We start from the raw sequence: 25,231 nt of genomic DNA, 5'->3' as shown, positions 1-25,231 counted from the left end.
AAACTAGATCGCTTTCTAACACCGCACACAAAAATAAACTCAAAATGGATTAAAGATCTAAATGTAAGACCAGAAACTATAAAACTCCTAGAGGAGAACATAGGCAAAACACTCTCTGACATAAATCACAGCAGGATCCTCTATGATCCACCTCCCAGAATTCTAGAAATAAAAGCAAAATAAACAAATGGGATCTAATTAAAATTAAAAGCTTCTGCACAACAAAGGAAAATATAAGCAAGGTGAAAAGACAGCCTTCTGAATGGGAGAAAATAATAGCAAATGAAGCAACTGACAAACAACTAATCTCAAAAATATACAAGCAACTTATGCAGCTCAACTCCAGAAAAATAAATGACCCAATCAAAAAATGGGCCAAAGAACTAAATAGACATTTCTCCAAAGAAGACATACGGATGGCTAACAAACTCATGAAAAGATGCTCAACATCACTCATTATTAGAGAAATGCAAATCAAAACCACAATGAGGTACCACTTCACACCAGTCAGAATGGCTGTGATCCAAAAATCTGCAAGCAATAAATGCTGGAGAGGGTGTGGAGAAAAGGAACCCTCCTACACTGTTGGTGGGAATGCAAACTAGTACAGCCACTATGGAGAACAGTGTGGAGATTCCTTAAAAAATTGCAAATAGAACTGCCATATGACCCAGCAATCCCACTGCTGGGCATACACACCGAGGAAACCAGAATTGAAAGAGACACATGTACCCCAATGTTCATCGCAGCACTGTTTATAATAGCCAGGACATGGAAACAACCTAGATGTCCATCAGCAGATGAATGGATAAGAAAGCAGTGGTACATATACACAATGGAGTATTACTCAGCCATTATAAAGAATTCATTTGAATCAGTTCTGATGAGATGGATGAAACTGGAGCCAATTATACAGAGTGAAGTAAGCCAGAAAGAAAAACATCAATACAGTATACTAACACATATATATGGAATTTAGAAAGATGCCAATGATGACCCTGTATGCAAGACAGCAAAAAAGACACAGATGTGTATAGCGGACTTTTGGACTCAGAGGGAGAGGGAGAGGGTGGGATGATTTGGGAGGATGGCATTGAAACATGTATACTATCATGTAAGAATCGAATCACCAGTCTATGTCCGATGCAGGATACAGCATGCTTGGGGTTGGTGCCCGGGGATGACCCAGAGGGATGTTGTGCAGAGGGAGGTGGGAGGGGGGGTTCATGTTTGGGATCACATGTACACCCGTGGTGGATTCATGTCAATGTATGGCAAAACCAATACAGTATTGTAAAGTAAAATAAAGTAAAAATAAAAAGTTTAAAAAAAAAATAGTCAACTGCAAATCCCCAGGTACTCCACTAAGAAAAGGAACTGAAAAAAATAGTAAAAGGAATGACACCTGGATTAAAAATGGTACACTAGAAAATATTTAACATAAAAGAAGGTACTAATGGAGGGATGCATGTTTATATGTGTTAGTAGCTCAGTTATGTACGACTTTTGCTGGATTGTAGCACACCAGGCTCCTCTATCCAGGCAAGCATACTGGAGTGGGTTGCCATTCCCTTCCTCAGGGGATCTTCCAGGCCAAGGCATCAAACCCGGATCTCCTGCATTGCAGGTTGATTCTTTACCATCTCAGCTACCAGCAAAGTCCAATGGAGGGTAGAGAAACAAACCAAAAGGCATGAGACATATGGAAAACAACTAGCAAATTTACAAATAAATCCTACTTTGTAACTAATTACCCTAAACATATACGGATTAAACAGTCCAAAGGCAGAGATTAGAAGACTGAATAAAATAAACAATGATCCAACACTATGCTGTTTGTATTAGAGATGCACTTAACAATTGGTTGAAAGCAAACAAATATTTTTTAAGTTATAAAATGCAGAAGGCAGACATGAGAGATCTGGAATTACTATACTAATATCAGACAAAATCAGTTTACAAACAAAATTTAAAAGTAACTACATATAAAGTAGGATATTTTAGAATGGGATGAAAGGATCAGTCATTTAGGAAAAATACAATAATTATAAACATACACCCACCTAACATCAGAACTACATGGGGAAAAATACACGGCACATAAACTGAAAAAAAAAAAAAATGAAGGGAGAGGGTGTTTAAAAAAAATCACTGATCAAATCAAAACCAAAATGAGATTTCACCTCACACCCATTAGGATAGCTATTATTTAAAAAAAACAAAACAAACAAACCAAAAAAAAACAACAGCTGGGACTAATAAGTTTTGACAAGGAGGGAAATATTTGAACCTTTTTCAATGTTGGTAGAAGTGTATAATGGTAAAGCTGCTATTGGAGACAGTTTGATGGCTCCTCACAAAGTTAAAAATAGAGTTAATATGATTCAGCAGTTTTACTTTTGGCTATGTCTTGAGATATAAAAGTAGAATCTCAAAGGAATATTTGTATACCTATATGTGCAGAGACAATATTAGAGTGGAAGCAACCCAAGTGTCAGCCACAGGGATAAGCATGGTGATATATTGTTGCTGTTTAGTTGTCAAATCATGTCCTACTCTGCGAAGCCATGGACTGCAGCACTCCAGGCCTCCCTGACCCTCACGATCTCCTGAAGTTTGCCCAAGTTCATGTCCACTGCATCGGCTATGGGGCACATCAATCATGTGTGATGCCATCCAGCCATCTCATCCTCTGACATCCTCTTCTCCTGCCCTCAGTCTTTCCCAGCATCAGGGACTTTTCCAATGACGGTGGTATACACATGGAGTGAAATATTCAGTCTCGAAAGGGAAGAAATTCTGATGTGTTCCAACATGGATGAACTTTGCAAATACTATGTTAAGTGTTAAAAGTCAGACAGAAGAGGACAGATGTTTACCTACCAGAATTGTTGTGTCTGATGACAGTGTTTATTTGAAGAACTGCCAGACTGTTCTCCAAAGTTGTTACCTCATTTTGTTTCCTCCAGAAGTGAACACATCTATTTTTCTGATTAGTGCCTTATTTTGAATTAATTGTATAAAGATATTTAGCTTCCATTTGTTTCCACTCTTAGCTTGTTTATTTTGCTGTATTTTTAGCAGTTGTACATTTTTTATGATATCACAGTTTACTTTCAAATAATATCATACCACTTTGTGTATGTTATGAAATTAATTCCATTTGTTCTTTCACCCTTTGAGCTGTATTTATTAGACATTTGAATTCTATATGATATAAACCCTCAAAATACATTTATATTAATTTGTCTTTAGCTGAACTGTATTTCAAGGCATTTTTAAAAAGATGAAGAAATTGTATATTTTTAATGTATTTTACCATCCCTAGTACTCTTCAGTTCTTTCCATATAACAAAGTTTACAACTGTCTCATTTTCTTCAGTCTAAGGTAGTTTCTTTAATATGTCCTCAAAGTGCAAGTCTTCTGGAAACACATTTTCTAGGTAGTTTTTGCTCTGCAAGAGATCTTTCTTTCAGCTTTATTTCTGAATGCTGTTTTCATGGATAAAAATTCAACATTGACATATTTTGTTCTCCTTTTAACAAGTTAAAGGCATTTCATTTTCTTTGCCTTTGCATTGTTTCTGAAAATTAAGTAGTAATTCTTACATTTTTTCCTCTGCAAATGATTTGTCTCTTCTCTGGCTGATTTTATGATTTTCCTTTTATGACTGGACTTTCTCATTTTGAACTTGAACTGCCCTGGTAATTTTTTCTTTGTGCTTACCCTGATTCACATTTATTAAACAGTTTTGGATTTGTGGATTTACAGTTTCCATGACAGTTTAAAAACTATGAGAACATCATTTCTTCAAGTATATTTGCTGCATCTTCCCTCCTTTCCTACTGTGACTCTGTACACATGTATTAGCTGTATTATCTCACAGGTTTTTTGTTTTCAACTCTCAAACTTCAAAATTATTTTTTGGTCTGCAGGGTCCTATCCATTGGTTCCATCCTATGATAAAAAAAAAAGTTTTCTTGTTTTTTTTCCAACACTTCCATTTAATTTTTTATACATTTTATTTCTCCTCTTTGTATGTTCCTTAATTTCTTTATGTTCTTGAGCATCTTTATACTACATGGGTTAAAGTAAATAGAATAGTTGAACATTATAATTAAGACATGACTATTCTGGAGTTTGAATCACCACTTCAACCGGTGAGAGTTTAACATCTCCCGATCTTGTATGAGTTCAAAGAATTGATCATCCCAACAATTGTTATTTTACTGGCCTTGTCTTTGTCTACAAATGTATAACTTATTATTTAGTTGCAAGGGAGGAAAAATACTTTCCCTCTACCCTTATGAATTCTTGACTGGGGCCCTTTTAACAATGTATGGATTAGCAGAAGAAAAACTAACGAAAGTTTGTTAACAGTATACCTCAGGCACGCATGAGAGATTCCTTGGGGAAAACAATGAGTGACTCTCAGAGTTGGCTTGGACCTCAGACGTAAATACTATCCCTCAGTTAAAGACAGAAAAAAGAAAGATTTGGGGTAGATCAGTTATAGGAAGGAAGGTAGTCAGAAAAAGCATGGTAAAAAAGAGCCAAGTTTGCTAGACAATAAGTCTGTACCTTCTCCACTGGTAAGGCACTTGTCTCCATGGATTAGCCTTTATCATTCTTGGTAGAAAATAGAGGAGGGACACTTTCCTTTCATGAATTTATATTCTGCTTTTACATAAATAGTAGAGGGCAGGGAGCTTTTCTTGTATCTGCTTATTTTCGAAGACCTTCAGAAAAAACAATCCTCAAGCCAAAAGGCAAAGTGTTAGTCACTCAGTCTTCTGAACCACCATCTCTTGTTACAGCCTAAACTTAAGGAGATATCCAAGAAGAATTCTGGAACTGTGTCTCCCTGTAGCTTTCTCCTCACAGATATTTTTCCTGAATAATTCCTGGCTCCCTTGAACTCTAATAAAAGCTTTCCTTATTTCATTAAGATTGCCATGTTCAACTTAGTTTTCAACAAACTCCCCTTGAAGCATAAAGTGCCTCCATACAGAAAGAGCTATCACAGAGGTAATATTTGCTCAGTTCGGAGATTTCATCAACTGCCTGTTGGCCAATATAAAAATGGACATTTCATATATTTTGTGTAATTATTTTAACTGCTTATGGTAGGAGTAAATGCCCTGTATTTGTTATTTTTTATAATTGGTTTTTTAAGTGTTGTACATTGGTCATTCTTAATTTATATTTTAAAAGACTCTGAAATCTGTGTCTTTCCTCAGAAAAGGGTTGATTTTGTCATAATGTACAGTTTCTTTACTGGGTGATCACTTCTAACTGTGTATTCTTGGTTTTATCATGTTAGGAAACATTTCTGAAAGCCTAGAATGTTACACAAGTCCCTCTATGTTCAAAGGATTCAATTTTCAAATTATGTTTCCCCTTGGATCTTATTAGGGTTTTGTTTTATTGTCCAATTCCTTAAAATACATTGCTTTATCTTTTTTTTTTTGCTTTATCTTTTATATACAGATTTGTGGGTACCTATAATGAGAGGACTACTCCAAAATCAATTGTTCCGTCATAAATAGAAGGCATAGAATTTTATAGTGGCTTGTTATGCATCATTATTTTAGCAAGAGTCAACTAAATCCAGCACCCTTCCTATACACAATGATACAATGTACTTTACATAGCAGATCACAAATAAAGCTTTTGTGGCAATGACTTTTTGTTATCTTACGATCTCCCATTACATTGCACACTTAAGGAGAGCAGAGATACTGTTTAATTTTCTTCCTTTTATAACTTGAGCAATTAGCACAATTCTCGGCACAATAGATGCTTCAAAATATGTTTTTATAACCATTGACAGAATAGAAAGTTTCAAGCAATTTAGGCAGACACCAACACTTGGAATTTTACAAATGCATTTCCTGTAATAGCATAGAACGCTTTAAATATAAGAGTAATAAGAAGGTCAAAGCTGAGAGTTAACCTCACTGCTCTTTATAAATAAAAAGATTTTACTTCTCTCAGCCTTAGGGCTTTTTTCATTTTCATAAATCAAAAGTAGCATACTTAACATTTGCTACCTCTAGCTTTAAACTTCACTTTTATGCCAGTATCTGACCAAAGCCATAAGACTAAATACCCACTGAGGAAGTGTGGATGGGGCACACTGAAAATGTTTGAAAAGGATGATTATAAACCATCATTATAACTAGAAGTGTTATTATTTTGTGTGATATGGCAGTGCAAAGTTTCTGATGCCTAACTGAGCAAATTAGTTAACCTCTCTATGGCTATATCTTATCTACAAAACCAAGCAATTAGATAAGTTGACATACACATTTGCTTGTTTGCTTTCAGTTCTATAATGCTGTCACAGTTAAGACAACCTAATTTATTACTGGAGAGAAGTAGTTTGCCCTCTGGCAAAAATCCTTCTTGCTTATTAGCAAAGATTTTAAGACTCTACTTCTTGCATTTGGCCCTAACACTTTTTCCTTATAAAGCTTAGCCTCCCTTTAGAGCACAAAGCATTTTCTACTTCAATGTTTTTATATTAGTTGTATTACTCTTTAGGAAACCAACTAATTCATCTTAAAAATTTCATTGTGTCAATTTTTATGAAAGAATATGAAGATCTTGTAAAAAAATCTATTTGTCCAGTGACTCTATCATCTACATCTACCCCAGACCATTAATAATTATATATCATCAACAAAATATTTGCATTTAGCAAATGTAACACTTAACAAGAATTGCTAAGAAAATAGAATATTTTCCTAATCAAATATTTATGGAAATGACTCCTCTGAAATAGCTTACGCATATCTGATGAACATGTTAGTGGTGGGGTCATTGCAATAATGACTCAATGGACATGAGATTGAGCAAACTCCAGGAGACAGCTAAGGACAGGGAACTGGTATGCTGCAGTTCACTGGGGTTGCAAAGAGCTGGACACGACTGAGGGACTCAACAACAACACATTGCAATAAGCAATATTTTGATGGTTTATTAGTCCTTCTTGATTTTCAGTAGCTTTCTTCTAATTCTTTCCTGAGAATAAATAACATTAAACCTGAAAACTCTCTTGAAATCAGAAAGAAGTAATCCGTGTAGGTTAGATGAATTACTTGAGATAAGATTTTTGAGATTACTTTGGCCAGAAAGAAATGGAGAAGACAAAATAGACGATTTCACTCTAGCAAAATGTGTGCTAATGATTCTTTTAGAAACACACAGAAGAATAACTTAATATCAAAATACTGCATTATGTGACAAATTCTAACACTTTTTAAAATATAAGTTTGCTAATTTTTAAAATTTTGTTAAAAAATTAGACATTGTGGTATCTTGGTTTTATCTGTCTTTCTACAAATATATGCACATGTGCATGTTTCTTAATGTTTGAATTCATAGCTTAAATTAATAGCATATACTATAAATCTGCTTGTATTATTATTCATCTCATCTCTAAAAACTAGAAAGACTCTCAACTGGCAAATGGCTTTTCTTTTAAAAGTAATTCAAACGTACCAAGTTGCAAAAAACAGTACAAAAGCACTTGTCTGCCATTCACTTAACTTCCCAAATGTTGCATCTTATGTAACCACTGAAAAAGTAGCAAAACCAGAAAATTGACATTCAGTTCAGTTCAGTCACTCAATCGTGTCATTCAGTTCAGTTCAGTCGCTCAATCGTGTCTGACTCTTTGCGACCCCATGAATCGCAGCACACCAGGCCTCCCTGTCTATCACCAACTCCCGGAGTTCACCCAGACTCACGCCCATCAAGTCAGTGATGCCATCCAGCCATCTCATCCTCGGTCATCCCCTTTTCCTCCTGCCCCCAATCCCTCCCAGCATCAGAGTCTTTTCCAATGAGTCAACTCTTCGCATGAGATGGCTAAAGTATTGGAGTTTCAGCTTTAGCATCATTCCTTCCAAAGAAATCCCAGGGTTGATCTCCTTCAGAATGGTTTGGTTGGATCTCCTTGCAGTCCAAGGGACTCTCAAGAGTCTTCTGCAACACCACAGTTCAAAAGCATCAATTCTTCGGCACTCAGCCTTCTTCACAATCCAACTCTTACATCCATATATGACCAGTGGAAAAACCATAGCCTTGACTAGACAGACCTTAGTCAGCAAAGTAATGTCTCTGCTTCTGAATATACTATCTAGGTTGGTCATAACTTTTCTTCCAAGGAGTAAGCGTCTTTTAATTTCATGGGTTCAATCACCATCTACAGTGATTTTGGAGCCAGAAAAACATAAAGTCTGATACTGTTTCCACTGTTTCCCCATCTATTTCCCATGGAGTGATGGGACTGGATGCCATGATGTTCATTTTCTGAATGTTGAGCTTTAAGCTCAACACTTTTTTTCACTCTCCACTTTCACTTTCATCAAGAGGCTTTTTAGTTCCTGTTCACTTTCTGCCATAAGGGTGGTGTCATCTGCATATCTGACATTAATAGAATGCTAATTCATCTACAGATTTAATCAATTTGACCTATTTTTGGACTCCTGCCATTTTTTTCCTAGTCCAGGGTCCAATCCCGGGTCCCACATGTTGAGTACAGTTTTCTGCCTATTTAGTCTCTTCTTATCAAGGAGTTTTTCCATCTTCACTATCATGACTATGACATTTAAAAAAAATACTGGCTTATTATTTCTTTAGTTATTTCTGTTACATATGGCACTTTGACATAATAATGGGACAATGAGGATATCAACAAATTTTTAAACTTTGCACAGGTTCTGGGATACCTATATTAGCAACATTTATACACACACATACACTCTAAGAAGGACTGTCCTCTTGTTTATTTGATAATGCTTTCCACATAATTTACTATACCAAATAAACCCAATCAGTCGAGACATCCCAGGGTCACGCTGGGAAATTTCAGTTTGTTCAAGAACAAAAAGGTTCCATTTAGATTTTGATTTGGAAGAGTCGTCAAACCTGTCAAAAAAGTTTAAACATTTGATTAAATAGGACCACTGATCATTATAAAACAATATTTAGTTATCTATTTAATCAAAGTGATAATAAAAAATTTTAAAGGCAAATACTGAAGGTTAAACAGTTGTGAACAAATGTTAGGTCTCTTAATGTTGAGAATGCCCACTTGTCCTAAGATATCAGAAACAGATTATTTTGATAAAATGCAGAGTATTTGTTTTCTAGTGAAATAAACTCAAAAGATAAAAATATTTTACTATCTCTTATTTAGAATATACTAATAATTCAATAAATCCCTGTAATTTTAATGGAGAAAAAAAGGAAACTGTAATCTTACATCAGTATATGATTAACAGTAAAGCTAATTCTTAAAAATAAAATCTTTATAAATAAACCCATCCAATCTTAGCAGCTTGATCATGTAAAATAAGATTCTCTCTTTTCAACTTTTTATATCCATTTATATTTTGCTTTTCACTTCTCCCTTTTTTTCTGAAACAACCTGTAAGTAACCATTAAATGAGGACAAAATTACTTTCATTAGCTTTAACGAAAGGGTAGTTTCTTTTCCTTCATCCTGTGGTTTCTACTGGTTTCACTTACATTTGTCAATTAACATTTTTCATTCTTCGCAGTCTTAAATTTCAGTGAAAACTAGGAAGCATGCAATTGTGAACTACAGAAGGTATTCTTAATAGGCCAAAATATCTTCCGTTCCTCTGTACTAAAATGTGAAAAGTAGATAAACTTACATTTATATTCAGAAATTAATGTTGCAGTATTTCATCTTATTTAGAAATGATCTAGATATCCAATGAATATTCATTATTTAACTTAATTTGATAGAGCTTTAAGGTTTCAAGTCATCAAAAAGATTTTTCAGATGAATTTCAATAGACATAAAACATAATTATGGTTGAAAAGCTCATTTATAAACTGTTATCCCACTTATATCTATTTAATTAACTTGTTCTTAAAAATTATGCTTGAATAACCCATGAAAATTTCATGAGACATTAAACAAAGCAAGTTATCATCTTCAGTTACTTTCCTGTTAACAAATAAGGCAAGTTATCAAAAATATCACAGAAGCAAGGAACCTAAAAGTTAAACATATAGTTCTTCCTTTTTCTTAACTTCTGCTTTTGGCATGCATTGAGCAATTTATTTTTACTGTGCACTTTGCTTTTAGGTTGGATTCATAGTTTTATAATTTTCCATGTCTCACAGAGGCATCATAAGCTTAGCTTACCTGGGTAGAAAAAATACATATGTCTTCATTACACTTAATGCTAACAAGTTTGGAGACATACCTGTTTTCTTATTATACTGACGATTTTAAAACTAGCTTTATTTATCACAGATTATCTCAGACCATGTGAACTTAAAAAAATGGAGGTTGTTTCTTTATTTCCAACTGTCCTAGAAGTACTTAATTTATATAAGTGCTCATTTATTTTTTAGCCAATTAAATGAAACTCCTCTAATGGGTTTTATGATTAATTTGATGATACCATCTGCAGATAGGATAACACTACACACCTACAACATACACATAAAGAGACATACGAAACATACAGACAGATACAGACATCCTACGGTTTTCATTGTTTAAATGCAACTACGAGTCAATAAAACACAGGACTCTGTGATAAAAAGTCTGCCTGCCCGCACCAGAGACACTGGTTCAATCACTTGTCCAGGAAGATCTCACATGTCTGAACCAAAGCCCGTGTGCCACAATCGCTAAGCCTGTGCTCAGGAGCCTGGGAGCTGTGACTACTCAGCCCACGTGCTGCAACTGCTGAAGCCTGAAAGCTCAAGAGCCTGTGTTCCGCAACAAGAGAAGGCTCCTCTATGAGAAGCCTGTACACCATAACTAGAGAGTAGCTCCTGCTCACCACAGAACTAGAGAAAAGCCTGCAGAGCAGCGAAGACCCAGCACAGCCAAATAATAAATGAATAAGATCATTTTTTTAAACAACATAGTAATACAAACTCACTGATTTAAAAACACTTTACATTGTTACCTGAATTCTTTTCCTGGTTAATGGGACAACTTAAAATTAACTGCTTAACATCAGGGCTAATGCTTTTTTATTGACAATTGTAGAGAAGGCTTTTTAAGACTCTTTGCCTCATGGCTCAGTAGCAAAGAATCAGCCTGTAATGCACGAGACTTGCAAGAGACACAGTTTCAATCCTTCGGTCAGGAAGATTCCCTGGAGGAGGAAATGACTACTCATTCCAGAATTCTTGCCTGGAGAATCCTATGGACAGAGGATCCTGGCGGGCTACAGTCCATGAGGTTGCAAAGAGTCAGACATGACTGAGCACAAACATGAGATGGAATCTATGGAGGCCTTGGGCAACCTTCCAGGCAAGTGACCAAGGTGACACCAAGCAGTTGTCTGAATGTCTCTAAGAAGATAAAATACCCAATCTATTTCCAATTAGCCTTTCTCTTTTTCATCTTCAGGTAGTTGTGTTCAGAGGTTTCTTAAAAATCCTCAGTGAAGGGTATGGGACCTACAGTTAAAAGGAAGCTGAGGGAATGAAGCGGAAAAGAGATGACGTGGCAGTGATAGACCCAGCGATGAAGGAGGTAGGAATTTGAAGGGGGGCATATCAAGGGGTTCAAAGGAACTGAATGGAAGATCTAAGGTGGCAACGGAGAGAAAGAGGAGAAGCAGCAGTAAGAAGGAAGAGATCTCAGGGTATTCAGTTTGGAGAGATCTTCAGTTTCCCAAAGAAGGTGATGAAGGTCAAAATTATCCTGAGTGAAATCATGCCAACAAAAAAAGGTGGCTAGAACTGTCAGAACATATAGTGAGCAAGGGTTTGAGAAGGGGGTTTTAGTCAGCTCAGAATTTCCCATGGGAAGAACAGAATCAAATAAAGAGAATATATATATATATACACACACACACACACATACACATTTATACACATACATACATACACCCATACACACATATACATCCTTTCAAAAATCTTATAATCAGTATTTAGGACAAGCAGTAAACATTCCTGGCAGTACTGAATTCTTTTTCTAAGGTATATTTATTGAGTGAGTCAAAACCAAAGCTAATAACCATTTTATTTATTTATTTGACAACTGATGCAAGAGATTTCTCCAAAGAGGGTACAAAAGAAGCAATCCTCCTAAGATTCACAATCACATCCAAAGGTAGCATAAAGAAAGACCTAGAAAATCCCCCTTGAGAGCTGGCAATGATGTGTAGTATATTAGACTGTTATTGGGATGCACCCCAAATCTCTGACCATATTCTTGGGGTTCCCAACCTGATGGTTGACCTCATAAACATAAGAACTGACAAACTGTCTGCCCTGAGAGGCAGAAAGACATGCCAAACTTTCAGGCATGTGCGGGCACACACACACACATACACACACACACATACATACACACACACACACAGAGGCATACGTGGGTACACACAGACAAGAAAGCAGTAGTTGTCCCTGGAAGGGAAAACATAACCAGTGGGTATCTCAAAGCCACAATCCAAAGAACTATTTTTTCACAATTCTCTTCCTCCTAGCCTAAATTTGAAAGGAAATGACAATATAAAATTGTTACCTTTGACTCTCACTGGGCTCGACAGGCAGAGACCCAAGCAAGTTGATCTTACCTTTCACAGTGTCTGCTAGTTTTCCCAGGATCCCAACTGCAGGCTCCAGAGCAAGTGGGCTGTCTCGGCCATTCTTTCGTGGTCACTAGACACTGTAAGGGAGGAAAAAATATCTTTACCCTTTACTCTTAAATACTGAGACCCCTGGAACAAGAGAACAATTAACAAGAGAAAAGCATATAAATCTATTTGATGTAATTTTTATCTAACACCGAAGCCTTCGTGAGCAAATGAAGATCCAAAGACACAGTTAGGCCTGAATGCTTTTGGAAGAGTTTTGCTGAGGAATGGAACATCCTGGAAAGATGTGATAGAACAAAGATTATGCGCTAAGCATAGTCATCTGGGGCCAACTTCCTTCTTGAGGCTTGGTCATCAGACTCCTCTCTCTATCCCTTCATCTTCAGCGATAAGAATGCTCCTTTCCTTCAGGTACAAGAAGGTCGCCTTTCCCGTGAAACTTTTATGACTGCATCAGGAGACTATCAGAAAGTTCTTCCTAGTTTTTATGACCTGCCTCTTGGGAAAATTGAAAAGTCCGCCCTTCACATACCATTTCCTAAATCCCTTTAGCTTCAAATTTCAATATGCCAAAGAGTCATATTATAACGTGGTGTGTCCTAAACTATATCATAATCAATACCCCTCAACAGGAAATACAACAATAACCTGTACACAAAAGATTCACTGGCAGTTTTTGGTTAGAGTGATGTTCAGTTAGCTTGTTCTTGCTTTTCATTCAATGCTTTGTTGGTTTCTTACTTAAATAAAGTAGTTGTGCGTGCTCAGTCACTCAGTCATGTCTGACTTTTTGTGGCCCCATAGACTGCAGCCCACCGGGCTCCTCTGCCCATGGAATTTTCCAGGCAAGAATATTGGAGTGGGTAGCGTTTCCCTTCTCCAACAGTCACTAGCACCAATTTTAGTTTGCTATCTTAATTATACTTTTGAGGGGCAAAATATAATTAACTAGAAAAGTGCTAATGTCTTCCCACAGTCAATGCCAAAGTTGAAATAAATGTCAAACTGTTGCATGAACTGAGTATAAGCCAAAGAAGACAAAACAAAGACTTGTCTCTGAGAATTAACCCTACAAATGGATCCTTGTTAACTGAGTGATCCATTTGTATTGGAGTGAAGGTAAACATACTCACTCCACAAACACTATTGAAAAGGGTGGGGGGAGAGAGAGAGAGTGTGTGTGTGCGTGTTTTATTGGGAAGATTGTCTGTGCATATATGTGTGTGCATATACGGGGTAGAAGGAAGTCCGCTTTCTTCTACAAAGAAAAATGTACCTATACTGAAAAGACTTCATTAGTTTGAAATCTGTTTGGGACACACTGACTAAGAATAACGGAACTATTAATTGCTCCTGTGACAACTTGGGACAACTAGTTTAAGCATAATTTGAACCCTCCAAACTCTTGTTACAAGTCAAACACTACACAAAATCTGTCTTTTGGAGAAATGTATTCCAATTCAGCATTTCAAATACAGAAATGTAGACTGTTCAAGGATTGAACAATGATTGATTGCTCTTTCTTCCATAAGGTCACTAATGGTTATATTGGTCTACAGAGCTGCTTAGATAAAATAATTATTAAAAAACCCTGTATGTTATATTGCAATTTATAAGATATGTATATGCATGATATATATATATATATATAGTATATATATATACATATATATAGTCATCATTTTTGCTTGTCACAGAGCTCCTAAAGCTCTTGGGATTTCCCAGGTGCTATTCTTAGTCAGTCAGTTGTGTCTGACTCTTTGCAACCCCACAGACTGTAGCCCACCAGGCTCTTCTGTCCAGGGGAGAGTCTCCAGGCAAGAATACTAGAGTGGGTTGCCATGCCCTCCTCCAGGGGATCTTCCCAACCCAGGTATCAAACCCCTGTATTTCCTAAGTAGTGAGAGCATTAAAGGTATCTTTTACTGTGGTATCACAATTGTGGCTGGTGGCCCAGACAGTAAAGAATCCACCTATAATGTGGGAGACCTAGGTTCAATCCCTGGGTTGGGAAGATCCCCTGGAGAAGGGAACGCCTACCCAGATCCCTGGAGATTTGGGGAGAGTGACATGCACGGAGAGGGTGTGGAAGCTCTGAGCCCTTTCCCTGTGAAGCAAAGTCAAATTTGTCATCCCAAAATATTTCCCTTTAGCGTGAGAATTATTTTGAGGTAAAAGCAAGAAAACCCTGCAAACTCAAGAAAAACTTTACCTGTTTCTGTATGCGTGCTGTTCTCAGTCATGTCTGACTCTTTGCGACCCCAGAGGCCCACCAGGCTCCTCTGTCCATGGGATTTTCCTGGCAAGAATATTGGAGTGGGTTGCCATTTCCTACTCGAGGGGATCTTCCCGACCACGGACCGAACCTGCCTCTCTTGCATCTTCTGCATTGGCAGGTAACTTCTTTGCCAGCTGTGCTACTCTTTCTTAATTGCCTAAAATAATTTAGGTAGGTGTCTTGGCCCCAGAAGAGAGCAATTACCAGAGGTTTTTTTTTTTTTTTTTTTTTTTTAATGTGAATGACTTATTTGTATGTTAGAGCAGACATCTAATTACCAACCATCTGCTCTACTTATTATCCCATGAATTACCCTCTTCCCCTGTGAAGCCCCAGGCCCCTATCTCATTCACGCTCAGGATGGCAGATAAGGCTCAATTGTTTGACTAGTCCTTGAATCTCCTTGTCTTCGCAGCACTCCCTTGTGTGCATAATTAAATTCGTTTTTCTCTTGTTAATTCATCTTATGTTGATTTGGTTATTTGGTCAGCCAAAGAACCTAGAGGTACAGGATTTCCTCCCCAACATGCCACGCCTTGCCCCATGCATCTCTTCCATCCAGTTTTTCCTAAGTTGTATCCTTTCATAATAAATGGATAAATCTAGTAAGGCAAAACATCCTCTGAGTTCTATGAGCTGCTCGAGCAAACTAATCAAAACCAAGGAGGTGACTACTGATTATCCTACCTGTAGTTGGTCAGTCAGAAGCCCAGGTGACAGCTTGAACTTGCAACTAGATTCTGAGGTTGGAAAGCAGGCAGCTTTGTAGGACTGAGCCCTTAACCTGAAGGGCCTGATTCTATCACCAAGTAGACAATGTCAGAGTTGAACTGAATCGTAGGACACTCCACTTACGTCAGAAAATTGCTTGTAGACTGGTGAATACAAGTGGGAAATTGAGTGACCAGAACCTTTACTGTAGAATTCTCTGTATTTGGATTTTCCAGATTGGTACATAGAAATGATCTGTTCTTAAAAACAACATACAAACAAACAAAAATCTCTTTGTAGTAACAAAGATGATATATGGAAATCTTAGAGATGTTTCGCAAGTGAATTTGCAATTGCACAATTAGCAGAAAGCATTATAAGATAGTCCTTAGCATATGAGATTCCATTTATATATTCTTATCTTTTTTGCTAACTTCTATAATGTGTTCTAAATTCATCACCATTTTCATGCAAGTGGAAAATAATTATGAATAAGCCCTCCAGTGTACAAATCAGTCACAGGTTCTTGATTCTTGAAATGACAACTGAAATGAGATAAGACTAGGCACTTAATGGTATTTTCTTTCAAATGTATCTAATTCAATCCCCCAATTAATATAACGCTGCATTTATATTTCCTTAGAGTTTAAATGTACAATCTATGACTAGCATGGAGGCAGTATAATACAGAGAAAAGAATATTGAATTTGGAGTCAGAAATGGATTTAAGCACTATCTCTGACCCTTAATTCCTTTGGATAAGTTACTTAACCTCCCTGGATGTTAAGAGTCTTCTTGCATAAAATGACAATACTACATGTGCACAGGGTTATTGCAGCAACTAATGACAGCGCATCTGAAAGCATGTTATAAAAAAATTTAATGCTGTGGCACAGTTTAAATAGGTCTTCATTTTTCCAGTATATGCTCTTTACGAAAGCAATAACAGAGATACTTTCTAAGGATCTTGTGCTCGGTGGATGAGAAAGAATTAGCAGGCCTGCCACTGAATGCCTTCATCTGGGGGAATATCAAAAAAGAAAACATAACCTGGTCAATAGCTCTTAAATATGCAATAGTAGATTTCTTGGTAAAGACACAAATACTATGTAGTACCAGAAGGGTCCATATCCACAGAATATTTTTAGTGAGCTATATCTGGTTCATCTTAGACTGTTTATAGATAAAAAATTTAAAAAATGAAAAAAGACACACTGAAATCTAGGAAATGCATGCTACTTAAATATCAGAGTAAGGTGGCATATTTCATTCCTTCATAACCCCAAATGTTTTAACCGTTTTGAGTGGCATACACACACACATACATGCATGGCGTCTTCTTTTGTTAAAGAAGCATTAGAGAACTTAATTTGTCAAGAAATAAAGCATGAACAGTGTTGATATCCCATTCTTCTCTGCTTTACCTGTGTCTCTTCATTAGTGGGATCTATGAAATTAGAGTAAACATTGCTCTAAGGTCTTTAAATCTTGTAAGTCTGCATTAGCAATTTAATTATTTGTCTCTCTCTCACAGGTTTAAAAATTTGTTTTGACATGATCATTATCCACTCATTTGCTCAAGCTAGAAACCTGGGAATTGTCCTCAGTATTACCGATATTATTTTTTTCTACATTCTCACCACACTGTCTAATCAATGATCATGTCCTAGCAATGTTAATTCTGTCATTATACATCTCTGCTATTGCCCAAAGGCTAAGATATCCTCATCTCATTTATAGGTGAAGGGATAGCTGCAAGATGGTAGTTCAGCTGGTAAAGAATCCACCTGCAATTCAGGAGACCTTGGTTCGATTCCTGGATCAGGAAGATCTGCTGCAGAAGGGATAGGCTACCCACTCCAGTCTTCTTGGGCTTCCCTGGTAGCTCAGCTGGTGAAGAATCTGCCTGCAATGTAAGAGACCTGGGTTCGATCCCTAGCTAGGGAAGATCCCCTGGAGAAGGGAATATCTGGCCTGGAGAATTCCATGGACTATGTAGTCCATGGGGGTCACAAAGAGTGACACTACTGAGCAACGTTCATTTGTCTCACTACCCCTGGTGCCTTCTCCTTCTATCCAGTTTCACCATTCTGCTCAAATCCTCTGTTTCCAACTGTTTCCTTCTAAAGACCAACAGCTTTATCATCTCTTCTGCTTCAGCCCTCCCTAACTTCATTCTCTGTGATCCAGTTTCCCCAATTTCAATATTGCTCCTCAATCTTCTCAAGATGTTCTCATCCTAAGACTTGAACATGGGCTTTCTCTGTCCAGAACATTTTTCTTGACAAAAATATCGTTTGTCTTTCTTTAAATTTGGCTTTCTCCTGTAAGATTCTTCTGAACTAGAAATTCTGTTGCATAATCTTACCACTTTCTTTCCCTCTTTAGAGACTTGACGGAAAGCTACAAGTAACTGGATGGTGACTTGTGCAACATCTCATTTTTTTCTCACTTTCTTTTGTACTGCAAGCTTCTGTTCGTTGTTATAACACAAGGGCTCAACACAGAAATTAACAAAGAGACAGGCTCAGAAAGGTTCACTAAAGAATGTAACAGCTCAATTCCAAGTGATGAAAGAACAATAGCTACCATATCTTTCTAGATATTAAAGATATTATTATCCCTGTTCTTTTCTTGTAGATTGCAGTTTTGATTTTTAAAGTGCTACAGTACAATTCTATTTTCGTGATGAATTAATGAATGTAGTGTTCTTACAAGGTGAACGTCAAGGCTCAAATAAAGAGGCAAGTCCTCTGGCTGTTCAGTAAAGGAATTTGTTGAGCATGAAAACTATAAAGTATTTTCCTTTTCCTGAGAAAAAAATATGAAACCCTGAAAGATCACTGACCCTCTTAGGAGTTAAACAGGAAATACAAAGTTGCAGATGGATGTAAGGCGTCCTATACCATAATTTCACAAGTTGCTAAGGGTGACCTTGTCGTGTAAATCAAGTATATTCTAACTGCACAGTTTTTGAGTCTGTGCACGTGTGCTCAGTTATGTCTGATACTTTGCAACCCCATGGAGTGTAGCCCTCCAGGCTTCTCTGTCTATGGAATTTTCCAGGAAAGAATACTGGAGTGGGTTGCCATTTCCTACTTCAGGGCATCTTTCAAACCTAGGGCTCTAAACCGCATCTCTTGAATCTCCTGTATTGGCAAGAGGATTATTTACCACTGTGCCACCTGAGAAGCCCTCTTTGAATCTGTAGGTTGATGCTAATATTTCAGGCCATTATTTATTCAAAGATAAAAGGAAGGTATCTGAAGAAAATGACTATGAATGTAATCAGTTTTTAGCAAAAGAAATAAAAATCTGCTTATTCTCAAAGATGCTCCTGGATTTTAACAAACTTCAAGTTATGGCATGATGACGATTTAGTAGCTAAGTTGTGTCTGACTTTTGCGACTCCATGGACTGTAGCCCACAGGGCTTCTCTGTCCATGGAATTCTCCAGGCAAGAACACTGGAGTGGATTGCCATTTCCTTCTCCAGGGGATCTTCCCAACCCAGGAATCAAACCTGGGTCTCCTACACTGCAGGCAGATTCTTTTCAGAATGAGCTATGAGGGAAGCCCGAGGTATGGCATAAACATGTGTAAACAAGACAAAGGAGCTATCTCAACTGGACATCCATTTCATTGCCTGGGAAGATTGATGGATTTTGAGTTTGACCTGTGACTTATGTCACTCATGGAAAGATTTCGATAGGTTGATTACCATGTTGAGTTTGCTTAAGTCATCCAGAAAACTTTTGGTTTTATAAATTGATACACTCATATTAATTAAGGGCTTTCCTAGTAACTCAGTGGTAAAGAACCTGCCTGCCAATGCAGGAGACACAGGTTGAATCCCTGGGTTGGGAAGATACCTGGAGAAGGAAATGGCAACCCACTCCAGTATTCTTGCCTGGGACATACCATAGACAGAGGAGCCTTTCAGGCTACTATCCACGGGGTCACAAAAGACACAACTTAGTGACTAAACAACATCAACAACTCATGTTAATTACTCATAACCTTTTTCCTTTTGTTGTAGGTAAGTGCATATATCATTAAATATATAATATTTGAAAGCTTTAATGTATTATAGAAACTATTATAATAGGATTGCACTTATGCTAAATACCTTCAGATACAAATAAGCAGTAAGTAACATATTAGGTGAAAACACATATGTGTATCTGCTAATCACTACATCAATATCCAAATATTATTAGATGGTAATGTCATCTTAAATGTTAAATCACCAAAACATTTTATAACATTGGTTTTGAAAATTCCTTTTTAATTATAACCAATACTTCATCTTTCTAAGCAAAACACACTGATAAGTACTTTTTCTTTTTCTGATTACTTGACATGGGCCCTCATGAACTTCAATATATTCTACAACAAATGATAACATTTCTAGGAATCACTGGGCTGCCAAATGAATGAGTCCAGAATTTGCCACAATGGCATAAAAAATATTTTGAGCTGAAAACATCTGATTATCAACAAATGCAGGAAGAAGCTTCCTCTAAAGTTCCCTTATTACCTAAAAACAGATCCTCTCCAAAAAAGAACTCAATTGTCCTAAATTCCCTCCCCTAGAGTTTTATCCCCAGGGAAGATTGCCTCCTACCACAGGAGAGGAAAGAAGAAGGCATCATGCCCAGACAGATATGGACATAAATATATCATAGCGCTCATCTATTTTCCTGAGGACTCATTTATCTTTCCTAAATGTCACTTACTCTCCTTTGAGTAGCCTTTCTTCCCCCTTTCTTTCTATTAAGATGTTATATTTGTTCTCAAATCTCACTGATATTTTGGGTAGTCATTTCTTTCAGTGATGCTCCTGGATATTTAAAATTAAAAATTAATAGATGTGCATGTCTCTCCTCCTGTTAATTTATCCATTATCAGTTTAATTCACATGCCCCCAGAAACTAAACGTAGGAGAATCAAGGAAAAGGTTTTCCTCCCCTGCTGCTGCTACTGTAAGTCGTTTTAGTCATGTCCGACTCTGTGCGACCCCATAGACGGCAGCCCATCAGGCTCCTTCGTCCATGGGATTTTCCAGGCAAGAGTACTGGAGTGGGGTGCCATTGCCTTCTCCGTTTCCTCCCCTACACCAGTACTATTGGCCATTCTCTACATGGTCCAAACTGCTTGACTTTTAAGACTTTATTCTGCTGATTCCCTAAATATTTCTTTTCTCTTCCTTTCCTCCTTCCTTCCTTCACTTTCTCCCTCCCTCCACTCCTTTCTTCCTTCCTTTTTCCTATTTTTCAGCTCTTTGTCACTGTCACTGCTTTATGTCTCTTTATATTTCTCCCACATTAGGTTTGTTCAGTTGTTCAGGTTTTATTTATTATTATTATTATTTTTTGTGGTTGTTACTTGTAGGATCTCAGTTCCGAGACCAAGGATTGAAACCCAGCCATGGATGGCAATGAAGGACCAAATTCTAACCACTAGACGAACAGGGAACTCCCAAGGTTCTGTTTGTCAGTTCAGTTCAGTTCAGTCTCTCAGTCGTGTCCGACTCTTTGTGACCCCATGAATCGCAGCATGCCAGGCCTCCCTGTCCATCACCAACTCCCGGAGCTCACCCAGACTCATGTCCATCAAGTTGGTGATGCCATTCAGCCATCTCATCCTCGGTCGTCCCCTTCTCCTCCTGCCCCCAATCCCTCCCAGCATCAGAGTCTTTTCCAATGAGTCAACTCTTCGCATGAGGTGGCCAAAGTACTGGAGTTTCAGCTTTAGCATCAGTCCTTCCAAAGAAATTCCAGGGTTGATCTCCTTCAGAATGGACTGGTTGGATCTCCTTGCAGTCCAAAGGACTCTCAAGAGTCTTCTCCAACACCACAGTTCAAAACCATCAATTCTTCGGCACTCAGTCTTCTTCACAGTCCAACTCTCACATCCATACATGACCAGAGGGAAAACCATAGCCTTGACTAGACGGACCTTAGTCGGCAAAGTAATGTCTCTGCTTTTACCATAGTCAATTTTCACTTCTTGCCATCAACAGTATAACTGCCTGCACTTTAATCTTCCCTGGACTGAGAAAACAATTGGCCCTATATTTTAGACTAATTTCTACAAAAAGGCTAAAAAGGTTTTACCTGAAGCATCTTGATAAATTCTTCTGAAAGTAAAGGGCATGGAATTTAGTGTAGAGCCCTCATAACTCTTCAGAAGACATTATTTTTTTTCCTTCTGGATTTGACATCTGTTTAAGGTAATTTATGTAGGTACAAATGTTTTCTAGATAAGGGAGGCAATAAATTAAAGATATATGTGCATTTTTAGATAATTTTGTCATTTTATATAATTATATACACATACATATACATATAACTATAAATATGTGTGTGTGTGTGCATCTATCTCAATGAGTTTGTAGTGAATTGCACACTTAAATTAATTCATCTGTTTCTTTTGGTATTGCTATTTTGAATCTAATCACATGTTTGAATCTAATTCTTCAGTAATAGTTCATAGCCCATGATAATTCTGTTTTAGAGTTACAAGAACTTTTGTATCAATTTAGTCATAATAATAAAATTGACTATCAATGAAACAAACACTGATATATTTAATTTCATGCTAAAACTAAATTATTTCATTGATAATATGTACCTGAACTTATATAAAGTACTTTTCAGTTAGAATTATTTTTTCAATCTAGTAGTTTCCAAGCATGGCACTAGCTAGTAGGGAACCAAGATTAACTGATAAAGTCTCTGAAGTTCAGGTGTTAATTGGGGATTACGAGTAAGGAAATATACAAAGAGAAATTAACTTTCAAGCATTTATGATAGATCAAATAGGAAAACTGCATTGTTAACCACTTAAACATGTACAAGTAGCAATGGAGTGTACATATAAAGGACTCATAAGAAATGCATGGAACATTTTTGGAACTGTGAATAATCCTATAAAATTCACAATAATCTCTCCCCATGTCTCCGTCTTTGTCCCCGCCCCCTGTTTCTCTCTTTTTTTTTTTTTTTGTAACTATATGGAGGCAGATTGTCTTCGCTTATTTGCATATTTGATTTTATTTTGAGGAATAGCTGTTATTATTATTGTACAGTTCAGTTCAGTCACTCAGTCATATCCGACTCTGCGACCCCATGAATCACAGCACACCATCCCACCAACTCCTGGAGTTCACTTAGACTCACGTCCATCGAGTCAGTGATGCCATCCAGCCATCTTATCCTCGGTCATCCCCTTTTCCTCCTGCCCTCAATCCCTCCAGCATCAGAGTCTTTTCCAGTGAGTCAACTCTTCACATGAGGTGGCCAAAGTACTGGAGCTTCAGCCTCAGCATCATTCCCTCCAAAGAAATCCCAGGGCTGATCTCCTTCAGAATGGACTGGTTGGATCTCCTTGCAGTCCAAGGGACTCTCAAGAGTCTTCTCCAACACCACACTTCAAAAGCATCAATTCTTTGGTGCTCAGCCTTCTCCACAGTCCAACTCTCACATCCATACATGACCACTGGAAAAACCATAGTCTTGACTAGACAGACCTCTGTTGGCAAAGTAATGTCTCTGCTTTTCAATATGCTATCTAGGTTGGTCATAACTTTTCTTCCAAGAAATAAGCGTCTTTTAATTTCAAGGCTGCAGTCACCATCTGCAGTGATTTTGGAGCCCCCCCAAAATATTATGTCTATGTAAAGATTATAGTTCATATAAAGTACATTATGAATAAAAATGACCCTAATTATGTAACAACATGAAGCAAGGGAGTACTCATGGGGATTAGATGGCTTATTCACCACTCAAAATATTCCAACATGTGAAAAAGTTTTATATATATATATATATACATATATATATATTTATTTTATTTTATTTTATTTTTTTAAATTTTAAAATCTTTAATTCTTACATGCATTTATTTATTTATTTATTTATTTATTTATTTATTTGTATATTTAGTGTATTTAAATATTTGTTAGCCCTCTATATTTTTTACTACAGCTTTTATTTCAGAGAGTTATAATCTGGTGTATACTTTGAGTATTTAATTTAAAAAAGAAAAATCACACCACATGTATCCCAGATATTCCTATTCAAATCCTGCCTATATCACTAACAATCTATGAGACACCAGGCAATTCATTCAGCCTTACAGATTTCAGTGTCCTCATTTGTGTAAAAAGAGGCTTTGAGTCTACTATCCTCCTATCGCTGCCTGAGCCAAAGTGGCTGTTACATATGTTTCTCTGCAGTAAACAGTTCATCATCACCAGTCCCTGTACTTTAAAACAGTGGAGTTTAGAAAGACATGTGACATCTTTGTGTATTTTCCTTCATATCTGTATTAGCATCTTATTTGACTGTAGATAAAAACAAGAGCTTATGTTGAGACAGCTTGTTGCACTTGTTTATATAGTGCTATCCATTCAAACACTTTTGAAAAATAGAAAAAAATATGATCATTTATTGAAATCATTGAATTTACCATACATCTGATCTAGCTTTTAATTAAACAAGGTAGATACCTATTTCATCTTGCAAATGAGAAAGCAGTTTTACAAGAGTCATTAGGTTTATGTCATGTGTATTTTAACAAAACAAAAAATATTTTTAAAAGAATTGTTAGATATCTAACTATTTAACTATTTAACATACATATGACTTTAACCCAGATCAGTGTGGAGGGCAAGTCTATATTGGTACCTTAATTGTTCAGTCACTAAGTCATGTCTTGGACTATAAGGCGATCCAACCAGTCAATCCTAAAGGAAGTCAGTCCTGAATTCCTTGGAAGGACTGATGCTGAAGCTGAAACTCCAATACTTTAGCCATCTGATGAGAAGAACTGACTCATTTGAAAAGACCCTGATGAAAGACTGAAGGCAGGAGGAGAAGGGGATGACAGAGGATGAGATGGTTGGATGGCATCACCAACTCAATGGACATGAGCTTGAGTAAGCTCTGGGAGTTGGTGATGCACAGGGAAACCTGGTGTGCTGCAGTCCATGGAATTGTAAAGAGTCAGACATGACTGAGTGACTGAACTGAACGGAAGTCATGTCTGACTCTTTGCAAACCCATGGGCTGTAGCACACCAGGCTTCACTGTCCTTCAGTATTTCCTAGAGTTTGCTCAGACTTGTTGATTGAGTTGGTGATGCCATCCAACTATCTCATTCTCTGTAATCCCCTTCTCCTCTTGTCTTCAATCTTTCCCAGCATCAGAGTCTCTTCTAATTAGTCAGCTCTTTGCACCCAGTGGCCAAAGTATTAGAGCTTCAGCTTTAGCATCAGTCCTTCTAATGGACATTCAGGATTGATTTCCTTGAGGATTGACTGGTTTGATCTTCTTGCTGTCCAAGGGACTCTCAAGAGTTTTCTCCAGCACCATAATTCAGAAGCATAAATTCTTCAGCTCAGCTTTGTTTCTGGTCTAACTCTCATATCCGTACATGATTACTAGAAAAACCATAGCTTTGACTACACAGGCCTTTACTTGCAAAGTAATGTCTCTGCCTTTTAATATGCTGTCTAGGTTTGCCATAGCTTTCTTTCCAAAGACCAAGAATTTTTTAATTTCATGGCTGCAGTCACCATCTGCAGTGATTATGGAGCCCAAGATAATTAAAATCTGTCACT

Source organism: Ovis aries, chromosome 21 (assembly GCF_016772045.2).
Source record: "Ovis aries strain OAR_USU_Benz2616 breed Rambouillet chromosome 21, ARS-UI_Ramb_v3.0, whole genome shotgun sequence".
Classification (NCBI taxonomy): domain Eukaryota; kingdom Metazoa; phylum Chordata; class Mammalia; order Artiodactyla; family Bovidae; genus Ovis; species Ovis aries.
The sequence above is the reverse complement of the archived record's forward strand: the minus strand, read 5'-3'. Positions refer to the sequence as shown.